The sequence below is a fragment of the Calliphora vicina genome, chromosome 4 (assembly GCF_958450345.1).
Source record: "Calliphora vicina chromosome 4, idCalVici1.1, whole genome shotgun sequence".
Lineage (NCBI taxonomy): Eukaryota > Metazoa > Arthropoda > Insecta > Diptera > Calliphoridae > Calliphora > Calliphora vicina.
This window is the reverse complement of record NC_088783.1, coordinates 107,376,799-107,392,648: the sequence shown is the minus strand read 5'-3', so window position 1 is coordinate 107,392,648 and position 15,850 is coordinate 107,376,799. Positions and strand designations below refer to the sequence as shown.

The 15,850-nt window shown below is 31.6% G+C and overlaps 1 long non-coding RNA gene across 2 annotated transcripts; it reads right to left on the bottom strand.

Annotated features, from left to right (window-relative positions):
* Nucleotides 1–1,538: 1,538 nt before the first annotated feature.
* On the bottom strand, nt 1,539–15,296 carry LOC135958025 (uncharacterized). Of its 2 annotated transcripts, none has more exons than XR_010576441.1 (3): nt 15,239–15,296; nt 1,941–2,168; nt 1,539–1,870 (listed from the first exon to the last, which is right to left on the bottom strand). It is a non-coding gene; the product is annotated as an uncharacterized LOC135958025 (long non-coding RNA). The 2 variants fall into 2 exon arrangements; XR_010576440.1 differs by lacking the exon at nt 15,239–15,296 and adding an exon at nt 8,863–8,918.
* Nucleotides 15,297–15,850: the final 554 nt, after the last annotated feature.

Sequence of the window (15,850 nt, the reverse complement as noted above, 5' to 3'; positions counted from 1 at the left end):
CGTAGCTATCAATTATCTCTTATTGCTTAGGAGATATTCGCATTTGAAAATTTAATTTTCAACATTTTTACCCACCCTACACCAGCTTTTTGGTGACCAAATATTCTCCGATTTTATCCATTTTTCTTTTAACAATAGATCTATATATCAAATGAAGAAAGAAGTGTTTAAAAATCATGACTGAGTCCAAAGTTACATGCATTTGAATATAAAAAAATTAAAAAAGGTGATTTTTCGCAATATTTTTGGGAAAAAAATTATTTTATTCTTTTTAAGTTATCTAAAAATTTTCTAAGAGGATGTATAATGAATTTGTACTTTTTGAAAAGCTAACTTTACGCCAAATATTTTAAATGAAAAAAAGATTTATAATTTTTGATACCGACGGGATCAGGTCCATTCAAAAAATGCCTATTTTTTATGTAAAATTCAACTTTAGGGCAAAAATTCTCAAATCGCATACTCGATATGAAAACATAGTAACCTATTTTAGATGGCCCAATAAATTCTTAATTATTTTGTAAAGGGTTCCGATAACCCCGCCCCTATTATGGATATTATAGCCAAAAAACGAAAAAATCCCATTTTTGGGATTTTTCAAGATTTTTTTGGGAATTACGGGATACTTGATTACAAATTTCAAAATTTGTTTTTATTTTTCCATTTTAAATAAAAAAATCTACATAACTGTGAAATTTCATTAAAAAATATTGATAAATAAAAATTTTATTTTTATTTGAAAAAATTGTATCTATGCTAAATTCAATAAAAAGCATTTTTTGTCATATTTTTCAAAAAAGTATTCAATGAATTTTTTAATTGTCAAAAGTTATATACATTTTTGAAAAGTAGACAAAATCCTCTATCCATTGATATATAACATGTTTACCTTATATTTTTTACGTGTCAAATAAATTAGGGAAAACTTAACAACTCGCTGAGAATTTACCTAGCACTGTTATTTACATTCATAAAAATGTTGTTATGTAGGCAACATGATTTTTTATGAATTTCTATGTTAGGTAAATTCTATGCGATTTGGTTGTCCTGGTTCTTTCCTCATATCTCAGCCATTTGTGTAACGATTTTGCTGATTTTATATAGGAAGCATGTCTGACAGAATTATTGAAGATTTGGATCCGGAAGATATCTGGTGTCTTCAGAAAATTTATTACAACAGACAGACAGACGGACTTGGCTTAATCGACTCCGCTATCTATAAGGATCCAGAATATATATATACTTTATAGGGTCGGAAAATTATATTGTGGAAATTACAAACGGAATGACAAACTTATATATACCCTTCGCATGAAGGTGAAGGGTATAAAAATGTGTTTGCTTATTTACTTAGCGTAGGGTATTATATTGTCGAGCTTGACCGACCATTGTTACTTAATTGTTACGTATGTTTTTACACGAACCTTAAGATTTTAATTGAGGAATCATACATTATTGATTGTAAAGTTACTTAAGTTGATACCATCATACTCACTCATGAGTCATGACCATTAGAAGAAATAAATTATAATTTGTAATAGTTTTTAGTTATTGCTCTGTTTTAATTAAACAAAAAAAAAAAATACAAAATAAATGTTGAATAAAATATATGTATGTATGTTTAGATATAAAACTTCATTATTAATAAATTTATTTAAAAAGAGGCCAAACAAGTGAGGACGTGTAATAGTCCAACACCAACGCCGAATATTATTTTTGGAGAATTTGTATAGGTGAATTTTAGAGCTCGTTGAAATTTGTTTCTCTTTTTCTTCACAATCCTTTTTGCTACCGAGATATAGCCATTTTCCACCAAATATTTATTAAGTAAATCAAGTAAAACAAGTAAAATTGAAATAATCCAGGGGATCTGAAATAGATAAAAATACAATAATTTCAAATATAATTTTAAAGTTTAATTCTTTCCAAGTTTCGTTTACATTTTCTCCTTGATGGCTAAAGTTTTTGGAATATTTTTCATTAAAGCCTTTTTGATAATAGTCTGTCACAATTTCAGCTTGTTGTTTTTTTTTATTCCATTTAAAGACATTTTTGTATTTGCCATTGAAGTCCGATACATTGGTCAAGGCGGTACATATTAAAATTACGATGATGATAACAATCACCAACATTGCGGCGAAAAACCCTGAAAACATGTTTGTGTTTTCCTGAAAAAAGAAGAATTAAATTAAATGGTATTATAATATTCACTTTAATTTAATAAATTAATTTGTAATGAGTGATCGTTACTCATAGCTATATCATCATCATAATATTAATAGGCAAGTCGATTTCTTTAGACCCCTTTTACGCTCACATTATACATTCAATTTCGGCAAGATATATACCATTTTAAAGGGATTTATTCACAGAAGTGCAGAATATATATTTTATTGAAATCGGTTCAGTTTTTTAGGAGTTATAAGCGTTTAAAGATGTTACTAACACATATGCAAAAACGTGTACATGTGAAGCTTAAGCTAAAAAGTAAACAAAGCAATGCATGTTTGTCCAATTTGTTGTTGTAAATAAATAAGAGAAACAATTAAACAGTATTGATTTCGCTCTGTTTTAAGTGAGAGTTGTTATAGCAAACAAAGAAGAAGACCTTAGTAATTTAAAGTCGCCTTAAAAAATATATTTTGAAGGTGTTTTTTGTATTTTCTAACTATCAAAGGTTTATAAAACAAAATTTCCATTCAAAATTTGTTTTATAAACCTTTGACAAATTTAAAAACTGTTTATGCTACATACAAGTAAATAGTTATTTTATAATATGTGCTTGTGTATATATATGTGTATATTTAATTGTGACGGTTTTCAAACTTTATACGAATCAATTACTTCTCACTCGCGAATTAATTTCTTATTACTGTGCGGAGTTTAGCTGAATATAGATGGAATTAGATTAGAGGGCATAGCACCCAAAATAGGAGGGGTTGGAAAAGGATAATTAAATACAAAGTAATAATTGCAAGGTTCTTCAAACTTTGTCCGCATAGCTCTCTTACCATTTTACACAGATTGGCTGAAAATGGTCGGGATTGCATTAGTGGTTGTGGCACAAAGTAAATAATTAATTTTGAATATCTGGAGAACTATTTATAATTCTAAAAGAATTTAAACTCTTTATCAATCAATTTATTCATTCTACAGAGGTTAGCTTAAAACGAATTTATTCCCTGTTCGAAGTTTAGCTAAGCTTGATATTTACATAAAAGGTTTAAAAATCGGTGCGATCAGAGCAGTGGAGTGGTATCTCCCATACAAAATTAGTTAGTTAGTGAACTGTAATTGAGAGATTCTTATTTTCGTATTTCCATTCATATTTTTTTAATTTTACTAGGTTAGGGGTAGCGAAGTGCACCGGGTTATGCTAGTTTTATTTAGTAGAGTAGGTACTTATTATACCCTTCACCTTCGTGAGAAGGGTATATATACGTTTGTCATTCCGTTTATAATTTCTACATTTTTCATTTCCGACCCTATAAAGTATATATATTCTGGATCCTTATAGATAGCGGAGTCGATTAAGCCATGTCCGTCTATCTGTCTGTCCGTCTGTTGAAATCAATTTTCTGAAGACCCCAGATATCTTCGGGATCCAAATCTTCAATAATTCTGTCAGACATGCTTTCGAGAAGTTTGCTATTTAAAATCAGCAAAATCGGTTACTAAGTCATTAATATAGACAATATGGATATCTAATGATAGATATTTCAAAGTCCATTGCAACGATGTAGATAAGGCTATAGTAAGTTGGAATACAATGGGTCAAAATCGGGTAAAATATTTTTTAACCCAAATTTTTTTTTCATCAAAAATTTTTTTTTGTCATACATTTTTTTCCAAAAAAAAAAAATTTTAAAAAAATGTTTAAAAAAATTTGGAAAAAACTTTTTTTAAAAAAAATTAAAAAATAATTTCAAAAAAAAATTAAATTTTGTTTACCTAAACCGTGCCGACTTGCGATTTAGTTTTGTGGTGAATTTACAAGGGGAAAAATGCAATTTTTTCATAGGGTCCCCATTTCCTTCGGGGCTAGCAAAATGCTTTGGGCATAAATAGGTAACACATCAAGGTTTCCAAAACTGCTTTCCGTTTTCTGATCCCAGCTTTAAGATTAAATTTTGATAAAAAAATAGGTCAAATTCCAAAGGGCGTAGGGGCAACATATTCGAAAATAGGAAATTTTTTTATACCCAAATATTCTCAATAAAGATTGTTATATGTTCATAAATAAAATTGTTATATGTTCTTAAAGAAAGTTTTTTTTTTAATAAAAAAAAGAGTTAAGGTACCTTTTCGCCCAAAAAACAACAAAAATCTACTATTTTTGAATTTTTAAATTGAAAATCGTTCAATTTTGGATCCATAATTGATATTGCTTGATATCTTTTGTGTATTATTGGCAATTTAGTTGTCTACCTAACATAAACAATTTGGTCCATTAGGTGCGAAAGTACGCCCTATATTTTGATAAAAGGTATGGCAAAATTTCAATTATAAATGCCTTTAACTCGGAAATTATAAGAGATAAATAGCACACGCAAGCATGTTTTTTCAAGACCTAGCCAAAAATATAAAAATCTTTGAAACCGGTTTAGAAACAAAAAAATGTCACGTGTTTAAAAATTTTACATGTCAAAGGTACCCTACTTTAAATTAAACTCGAATACTCCACGTCAAATTTTATACCGATCGGACCAGCCCTTTATAAATTCCGAAAATATTATTTTAGCATTAAATTTCAGCACCCTTCTAACATTAACTAGTCATATCCTTTTGATCTTGAGCTCTTATACACTCAGTTTTAGGCATACCACCACAATTATTTGAATTCCTTTTCATAGAGAATATGCGCAAGATTTTAAATTGGTAAAGAAATAAATAAAAATTCCTAAAATTTTTTTGGATTTAGAAAAATTCACCATATTGAACGGAAAATGCATCATTCGTTAATTCTGTTATCCTTTGTAGATTTCATATCCTTGAATGTATTAGTATTAACAGTAAATTACTGTATTGTAACAGTATTATAGTTTTTTATCAATTTTTTATACATAATTATTTTTTTCAAAATTTTAAAAATCAAGTCAATTTTCTTAGAGTTGCATTTTTTGTGCTCACACAATTTTTACTAAAAATCTTATAATTATCCTTACGTAATCCTCTCCAAAACGAAGGGATTTTTGGAAATTCGAACGTTTAGGGGTTAAAAAAAGGGTAAAAACGGGTAAATTCGGTAATCTTATATCTTCAAAACTAATAAAGATACAAAAAAACTTAAAATTGCATGTTACTCCATTTAAAAAATAAGCTGACAGGTGTTTCGTACTTTTTGGAAATTCGAAACTTTTAGGGGAGAAAACGGGTAAAAACTGTATTTTGGTACTATTTTTTGCACCCTATGTATCTTTTAAACCAATAAACATAGAAACAAATTTTAAATCGTTTTCTTTAATTAACAAAAAATAAAAAATATAAGTTTGGTACTTTTTGGAAATTCGAAACCTTAAGGGATAAAAATTGTGTTTATTTTTGGTACTTTTTCATAAAATATGTTTTTCTATAATCTGACATAGACATACGAATATTTTATTATGATCTACCACCACGATACAGAAATTTATTTGAATAAAATTTTACCAAAGCAATGGGTATAAAAAATATACCAAAAAGGGGATAAAATCGGGCAAATACATTTTATTTGTAATTATTAAGCCAATTTTGATAATTTTTTTAACATTGGTTCCTGGATTCATACAAAAATTAACTAACAGGGTGTTATTTGGAACTCGAGTGCCAAGGTGTATATTGGGCCAAATCCGGGTAAACAGTTTGGTACTTTTTTTAAAACCTATTTATTCTTGGGCACATTAACACAGATTTTAATATTTTGAGACATGTCTGTAGCATAAACAATTTTGGCAAAATGGAATATTTTTAAAGTTAGAACTTGACTGTTTCAAGGAAGAAAAGGGAAATTGGTACTTTTCTGCTAATGGTACCTTTTTAATATTTTAAATTATTTCACTTAACGACATTAAAGTTAGCTGATTTGTATCTGAGTGAAGTTTGTGTTAGGCCTAGGGTACAATATTTAGGTACCAAAATGTGAGAACTGAATTTTTTGAATTTTATATGACAATGGATTTAGAAACATGAAATTAAGCATATATGGTCCTAAGTGAGTGTGAATTTTAGGGGTAGACTTTTTGGTACTTTTTCTTTGATCGAATGATACTTTTTGTAATTTCTTCACCAATGAACCTAAAAACATGAAGTAAAGCTTACATGGGACCGAGTGAGTGGGAATCCACAAGTGGCTGCTTTTTGGTACTTTTTCTATATTCTAATGGTACTTTTTGAATTTACTATAATATTGGACCTATAAATATGAAATTAAGCGTATATGGTCCTATGTGAGTGAAAATTCAAGCGGATACTTCATGGTACTTTTTCTGTATTATAATGGTACTTTTTTTTAATTTTGTATAACAATGGACTTAGAAACATGAAATTAAGCATACTCGGTCCTAAGTCAGTGAGAATTGTAGGGGAGACTTTTTGGTACTTTTTCTTTATTCGAATGGTACTTTTTGTAATTTCTTCACCAATGAACCTAGAAACATGAAAGAAAGCTTATATGGACCGGAGTGAGTGGGAATCCACAAGTGCCTGATTTTTGGTACTTTTATATATTGTAGCGGTACTTTTTTTAATTTTCTGTAATAATGGACATAAACATATGAAATTAATCGTATATGTTCTAAAGTGAGTGAGAATTCTAGGGGGAGACTTTTTGGTACTTTTTCTTTATTCCAATGGTACTTTTTTGAATTTTCTATAACAATGAACTTAGAAACATGAAATTAAACATATGTATATGGTCCTAAGTGAGTGAGAATTCTAGGGATAGACTTTTTGGTACTTTTTCTTTATTCGAATAGTACTTTTTGTAATTTTTTCACCAATTAACCTAAAACCATGAAATTAAGCTTATATGGGAGTGAGTGGGAAACCACAATTGGGGGATTTTTGGTACTTTTTATATATTCTAATGGTACCTTTTGAGTTTTCTGTAATAATGGACATAGAAATATGAAATTAGGCGTCTATGGTCCCAAGTGAGTGAAAATTCAAGGCCATACTTCTTGATACTTTTTCTTTGTTCTCATATGTACTTTTGTGAATTTACTATAATAATGGACCTAGCGCTTCCAAAAAACCGAAGAATTTCAAAACCGCGGTTTCGTTTTTTTTTTTTGGGTTTTGTGATATTTATACCCTACACCATGCGTTTGTGCAGATGTTTGTAACGCCCAAAAATATTAGTCTAACACCCACCTTAAAGTATACCGATCGACTTAGAATCACTTTCTGAGTCGATTAAGCGATGTCCGTCCGTCCGTCTGGTCGGCTGGCTGGCTGTCCATGTAAACCTTGTGCGCAGAGTACAGGTCGCAATTTTGAAGATATTTCGATCAAATTTGGTACATATTATTTCTTCGGCCCAAGGACCAAGCCTATTGAAACTGGCTGAAATCGGTCCACTATTTCACCTAGCCCCCATACAAATGTCCTCCCGAAATTGGACTTTATCGGTCATAAATGTTTAATTTATATATGTATCTCCACAAATTCCGCTCCAAATAAGTTTTATATACACAAAATTCATGTCACCAAATTTTGTTACGATCGGTCCATAATTAGTCATAGCTCCCATATAGACCCGCTTCCGAAAATCACTTTAACGTGCATAAATCGCTTTAAAATGTTGGTATACTCACAAAATTCAGCATAGTAAACTTTCATATAGACATAAATCACAAGACCTAATTTCATGGTGATCGGTCCATAATTGGTCATAGCCCCCATATAAGGCCCACTTCCAAAAATCACTCAAAAATATAAATTATTGAAATTTTAAAAGACAATTTTTTTTGCTCTTTTACTTAGTGTAGGGTATTATATGGTCGGGCTTGACCGACCATACTTTCTTACTTGTTTTTAAATATTAATTGTTATAGAAAAAAAATTAGTTGATAATATAGGAAAGGCTATACAAATTTAAAATTCAAACTTGACGGGTTATGGTTTAGTGCATGCGAATTCAAAAGTGATAATCAATGGTACAATTTGTTTACTGCAATGGTACTTTTTGAATATTTTATAATAATAAACCTAAAAAATTAAAATTAGGCACACATGATTCTGAATGAATTTGAATTCACAAAATATTCTATAATAATGGACCCAGAAATATGAAATTAGACATTTACAATTAGATTCACAAAGGGAGACTTAATAGTACTATTTCATTCTTCTAATTGGGGTGGCGAAGCGCACCGGGTCAGCTAGTAGATAATAAAATTGAAAATCCACCCTATTGGCAGGTGCGAAGTAAAAACGTAATGAAATTCTGTTTTTAACACGTTACAGTTACGTTACATTTTATCACTTTCACTGCTCTAACTACTTCACACACAACAAAAACGCTGTCAGCTGTTCCGTTCCGTCAAGGATACGCTTTAAGACAGCGTCCGCCTAACGGAGATTAATTTGTTTTAAAAATACTACCAAAAATATTGGATCGAGAAATTTACCCGTATTTGTTTTAGTTTATCACTTAGTAACCACAAATTAATTTAATAATGGTGCAATTGTTTGAATTTTACTTATGATTTTTTTCATTCAATGCGTTTTTATGCAATCGCAATCTTTTTACATTTTTTTGTTCTTACTACATTAAACAATGACGTAAAACGTTTAGGCTAAACACGATAAGGGTGTATAACAAAACAAGTATTAATTTATTTAAATAAATTTTAACACAAAAATCAAATAAAGCAAACAAACCTTGTGTAATATGTGCGGTTTTTAATTTAACTTGTTTATTGTTCTCTGTCTTAACTTCGAATGCATTCATGTTAGTTCTAAATTTCCAATCTGACCATTAGTGGTGGAATTGGGGATTGGTGGGATTCTCTTTCGAGCAATGCATACAAATATTCTCAGACGCAATTGAAGATGTAGATGTGTATCAGCCCAGCAGTTCTAGGAGACTGTACCGAACTAATAATTTTATTTTAACACGTACATGTCCTAGGTAGAGTGTCAATTGACATTTTTGGATTAAAGTGAGATGACACACTGGCTTTATAAAAACGTGATTAGACCAATTCTAGCTTATGATTCAATAAACTGGTGGACTTGTTTGGACACAGAGTGTAATATAAAACCACTACTGGGAGTGCATCGTACATGCCGCTTGGGTATTAGTGGGGCCATGAGCACTACGTCAACCAAGGCTCTGGAAACGTTGCTAGATATTCCTCCTATTGAAACATATATAAGATATGAGGCGGCACTTACGGCCGAACGGCTCTTAACTTTAATCGAACTGACCAAAGGCGGACAAACATCGGACGTACCCGATCACATAGCCGAGACACAGAATATATCGGGAACTTTGAAACACTGACCCCAGATAGAATATCATGGTCAAACGGATCATTAGAGCAAATATCCGTAGGAAACTGGGGGGACAAAACGGGCCTGGTGTACTACACTGACAACTCAGAAACAGAAATATACTACCGTCTACATAATCACAACACTAGCTTCCAGGCAGAAGTCCTTGCAATAACGGAATGTGTAAATTTGATTCGAATAAATATGGCATCTATAGGGATTAACATATTTAACGATAGCCAGAAGGCAATTAGGGCGATATCAGATGATAAGGTTAAATCTAAGTTTTGACCGAATACTCTCCAAGAGCTTAGCTTTGCATCATATGGTTACCAAGCTACCCGGGAATAATCGGGCTTTTAAGCCTTTAATGCATATTGTTGCCAATTGTCTACATTCCAGTTCCACTTAATTTTAGACGAATATAAGCTTGATACTAATTCAGATTCTAATTCCGAAAAATCAAATGGAGTACGAAAAGTTTCAGCTAAAGAAATTCTAAATCAAACTAAACTAAAGGAAATATAAGAAATAAAAATCAACTTAATATTTGATACTTTCTAGAAAAATAAAAGTAAAAATCATGCATTTAAGGGTTAAGGGAAGGAAACTCGCTGTAGTTAACCTGACGAACGCAAAACCGTTCGACGCAACGAGGGCTGAATTAAAAATATGGGCGAGTGAATCCCATAAGGCCGCTTGGAATAATGAAATGGTGGGTAGAACCACAAAAATCCTATGGGATAACCCTAGGAGAGCAGGACGAGAAGCCTTCTCAGAATGAGCAAGTCCGATGTTAGTATGATGGTAGGTATTCTAGGTGGACACACAGGATTACGCGCACAACTATAGAAAATTGGACGTGCGGATTCAGACGAATGTAGAGCATGTGGAGAGGACAGTGAAACTCTTTAGCACTTTCTTTGTAATTGCCTCACGTCCATGAAACTTAGTTTCTGAACATCAGAAAAGTAGCGCACAATAGGACCGACAGTGGCCTAGGTCTATTTCTTCGGATTTGATGTAGTATACATCCTCCTATCAACCTAACCTAACATGTAATTGACTTCAAATACTCAGTTCAAAAGACATATCATAGACAGTCTAAGAAAGGATTGCTTGTAAACAAACCTTCCTCCGACAACTCTCTAATGGATTGCTTTCTAAAGTGCAGTACAAAATAAACGTTTAAAGTGACTTAACTATAGGTTACTAAGAGACACTAAAGTGACTATTGATATCATGCTATGTTACATGGGATATCAGTATACTTAAGCAAAAATATAAATAAATTTTATGAGAATTATATCAACACAATTTGTATAAAACCAGTTTGTACGAATTACTCACAAAATTTTTAAAGTGACTACACTCTAGATTACTTAGAGACACTTAAGTGACAATTGTCTTCTCGCTAGATTACCAGGGATGTATAAGGTAACCAATTGACTTCTCTCGGCACTACAAAGAGCACATACGTGACAAATGACCAAAAACATATAAATTGGAGTTAGCCAAGTGATATGATATTTGTGACAATTACTGTCTTTAACACATTGACTGCCAAGGCACTTTCAGCAAATAAGATGCTGGGGGCCACAGGATTTTCTTTGGAATTTTTTATGGGATACTGAGTTAGAAAAAATACTCAGTACAAGTTCTGAAAGTGATGAAGAATGTGAAGATTACAGTTTTGATGAGAAACTTCCAGACAACATCAAAAAAATTCTTAAAATCTAGCACTATTGTCTGACATGGCTAGAGAGAATTAAAGTCGTGTCGGACATATGTGTCCGACGTGGCGTAAACCGCATAGTGCAGTGTCACACATATGTGTCCGACGTGGCAGTCAATGTGTTAAGGGATACATTGACTACTTGCTTAACTGCTGGGATATTTATAAATTACTCTCTCACACGGGTACCGTGTGAATTCAACACCCTTTTGAGAGAATTGAACAACATTAAATATTTGAAATTATAACTTCGATTTTCTGACAAAATAAAGGCTGAATTTTTCCAAAACAAACGTTTTGCACAAATAAAAAAATATATATTAAAATGTTGAAAATCAAGTTATCTCTCTCTCACGAGTGTGTTGAATTCACATAGTAATTGACAGTGTTGGGATTTGTGGCACAATTGTGCCATTTTTGGTACTAGTCGATACTATTTGGTCTCTTTTAATACATTTCATACTTTGTATGGGAGGTGACTTACCCCCTGTTCTGATAGGTCTCAATTTTGGTTAAACTTCATGCAGTGTTAAGAAATTGATTCATGTAAAATTTTAAGACTTTCATAATTATACATAGTTCTGCTGATATTCGAAAATAACTATTTGCTTTGTATGGGTGATGCCACGCCCATTTCCACAAGTTGCACACAATGTAAATCCAGCGTCTTTCACAATTTATATTCCATGCCCACTTGAAATTTCAAAAAAATAGCCTATTGTTCCTTCCAAATACAGTCAAAATTCCAAGAGAATTCGGAGATTCGGTTCAACCAACTTAACAGTCTTACTTGTTAGAATTAGTTTAATTAAATTTGCCAAACTAATAATCAATCAACTAGTTTATCAGAGCACTCGATTTACAAGTGGAAATTAAAGCAAAATTTGTTTGTTACCACTTCTCTAAATATTTTGTTTTTAATTTGTATTTTCTATGGTATTCCGAATTTTATATATAATCTAATTACAACGTTTATATAAATCACAAGACCAAAATAATTATATATGAAATCCATTAGTTGTTCCACAAAATTAATTAGTTGTTGCAGCAAATTAATTTGAGTAGTAGCAGCTTCGTCGTCATCCCAAGATGTAACTATTAGAATAAATTCTTCTTTAGCCTCAATTTCACAAGTGTCATATGGAACTAGTGGGTTTCGTATTTCTGTTTGTTGTTGGGTTTCTCTTCGCCATTTATAGTCATTTTTATGAATTTCATGCGGATATGGATGTACTTTCCCTAGACTCAAGTTGATTAATGACAGGAGGCTAATTAGATAAATGCTAAAAAGTAAACGAATTATCATGGTGGAATTATTTATTGCTTTCCAATGATGCTCTGAAAATAATAATAAAGCATATCGTTATAATTCAAGAACAATGGCTCCAGAAATGATGCGTTCAAATATACTTAATTGTTTTACTGGTTCAAGTTTAATTAATTTGTAGAGATTGTGGGCATGGTTGAGTACTTTAATATCCCGCTTTTGATGACAAAACATGAAGTTTTATGTTTAATAAGGCAGTTCAATTTACTAATTGTAGCTTTCTTATTTATGTCCCGATTTAAAACAGGTTTGAAGAAGTCAAGATAATAATAATGATGATGCTTTTGTCTTTTAGTCTCTACTTTATTCTGTCAATCAATTTCTGTCTAGGACATAGAGTTATAAAATTTCGGTACTTTTGATGTCTAAAAGCTGAATTTAACATTTAAAAATTCTTATTTCAAAAACACAGTTTCATTTTTTCACCGACAAATATTAAAGTTTTCTCCCTGAAAAATACAAATCTGAAAGTATCGAATAATTAGCGGGTAAAATATACAGTACTGAGTACCCAATACTGTATGTACATGTTAAATTAATTACCCATCAGTTCTAGGAGACTGTTCCGAACTAGTGATTTTACCTATCATTTAGAGTGACAACTAGTTACATAACTAGCTTACATTCATGGCCTAAGCAAAGGATTATTTGACCCCTTTTGATTACTAGTCAAAGTAGTCAACGCATTGGATTCATATACCGGTTACATAGAGTCAGTTACCTTACTACATACCTAACTGGTTACTCGATCAGCTACATAAATAGTCATTTTAACATGCACGGGTGATAATTGACCTCAAATATTCAGTTAAAAAAATACATGTAGCTGAAGAAAATAAACAGGTCTTTCTGGCAATCTTCTTTTACAGAGTTGCAAAAAAAAGTACTATTTATGTAAACATGAGAGCACCCGGCATAAAAATGTAAACAAAAGCATGACAAAAATATTGCTTTATTTGTGGAATCATTATCTGGTCATTCTAGGAGCTATTTTAATTTTAAAAACTGGAATTAATTACTGAATGACCCTAGAATCAGATTTCGTGGTTGTCACTTGCGCCATTTTAGTAGGCCACATGTTATTCAAATTTGAATTTAATCGTCTACATTGTTGCTTCGCAGCAGACTTTTGCTCCTAAAAACGAAAATATTCGTTGAGCATCATTATGGAAAAAAGTTCATTTCCGACCCTATAAAGTATATATATTCTGGATCCTTATAGATAGCGGAGTCGATTAAGCCATGTCCGTCTGTCTGTCTGTCTGTCTGTCTGTCTGTCTGTCTGTCTGTCTGTCTGTCTGTCTGTCTGTCTGTCTGTCTGTCTGTCTGTCTGTCTGTCTGTCTGTCTGTCTTTCTGTCTGTCTGTCTGTCTGTCTGTCTGTCTGTCTGTCTGTCTGTCTTTCTGTCTGTCTGTCTGTCTGTCTGTCTGTCTGTCTGTCTGTCTGTCTGTCTGTCTGTCTGTCTGTCTGTCTGTCTGTCTGTCTGTCTGTCTGTCTGTCTGTCTGTCTGTCTGTCTGTCTGTCTGTCTGTCTGTCTGTCTGTCTGTCTGTCTGTCTGTCTGTCTGTCTGTCTGTCTGTCTGTCTGTCTGTCTGTCTGTCTGTCTGTCTGTCTGTCTGTCTGTCTGTCTGTCTGTCTGTCTGTCTGTCTGTCTGTATGTCTGTCTGTCTGTCTGTCTGTCTGTCTGTCTGTCTGTCTTTCTGTCTGTCTGTCTGTTGAAATCAGTTTTCTGAAGACCCCAGATATCTTCGGGATCTAAATCTTCAATAATTCTGTCAGACATGCTTTCGAGAATTTTGCTATTTAAAATCAGCAAAATCGGTCCACAAATGGCTGAGATATGAGGAAAAAACCAAGACAACCTCGATTTTTGACCTATATCTGTATAACTAAGACATTAATATAGACAATATGGATATCTAATGATAGATATTTCAAATAAATTTTCAACGACGTATATAAGACCATAGTAAGTCGGACCTACAATGGGTCAAAATCGGGAAAAAAAATTTTCAACCCGAATTTTTTTTTTCAAAAAAAAAAAAAAATTTAAAATTTAAAAAAAAAAAATTTTTTAATCAAAAAAAAAAAAATTTAAATAATCGAAAAATTTTTTTTCCAAAAAATGAAAAAAACAACTGAAAAAAAAATTAAATTTTGTTTACCTAAAAATATTTAAAATTTTTAAGTATAATTTGGTGAAGGGTATATAAGATAAGATTTTTTAAATTTTAATATCGTTTTAAAAAAAAGCAATATTTGTGTCATGCTTTTGTTTACATTTTAATGACACGTGCTCACGCGTATGCACAAAATACTACCTTTTTATACAACTTTGAAAAAAGTTTGCCAAAAATAGAAAAAAGTTTGTTTTCTTCAGCTCGGTTAAAAAGACATTCATTGTGTATGTTTTTATTAATCACTTAGTAACCACAAATTAATTTAATAATGGTGAAATTGTTTGATTTTCTTTCAATGCATTTTTGTGCTCATTTCCTTCTTTAAACAATTTTTTTCACTCCATTAAACAACAACAAAACAAGTGATCAAGCTGATCTTATTTTAGGTAATTAGCATTAAAACATTTTAAATTTATCAAAGAACATATAAATAAATATTTTAAATAAACTTGGAAAATGTAAACATTTTAATAAAAATTTGTTAATAACGTGAATATATAAATAAAATAAAGAAAACAAACCTCGTGTCCAATACGTCCGGTATTTAATTTAAGTTGTTTCTTGTTCTCTGTCTTAACTTCGTATGCATTCGTGTTAATTCTAAATCTCCAATCTTACCATTCGTGGTGGAATTGGGGATTGCTGGAATTCTCTTTCGAGCAATACACACATACTCATGCGCTATTGAAGATGTAGTTGTGTAGCAGGTTCGGCACACTTGCAGTATCCCTGCAGTTCTAGGGGACTGTCCCGAACTAGTGATTTTACCTATCACTGTCTACGCATTGGATTCCCATTCCGCTTACATAGAATCAGTTACCAAACCGGCTACTTCATCAGCTACATACCTAGTTATTTTAACATTTACTGGTTCTAATTGACATCAAATATTCAGTTAAAAAGAATTCACATAAACAGTCCTATAACCGATTGCAAAACAACAACTCTCAAATATATTACTTCTGAGAGGTAAATAACTACTTTCTATAGTGCAGTAGAAAATAAACTTTTAAATTATCGATAATAGTTTGCGAGTAATGATAATTTACTTCTGATCAAAATTTACAAAAATCACATTTTCTATAAAATGACATAAAATATTTGACTTGAACAGCATGTCACGCACACAATTG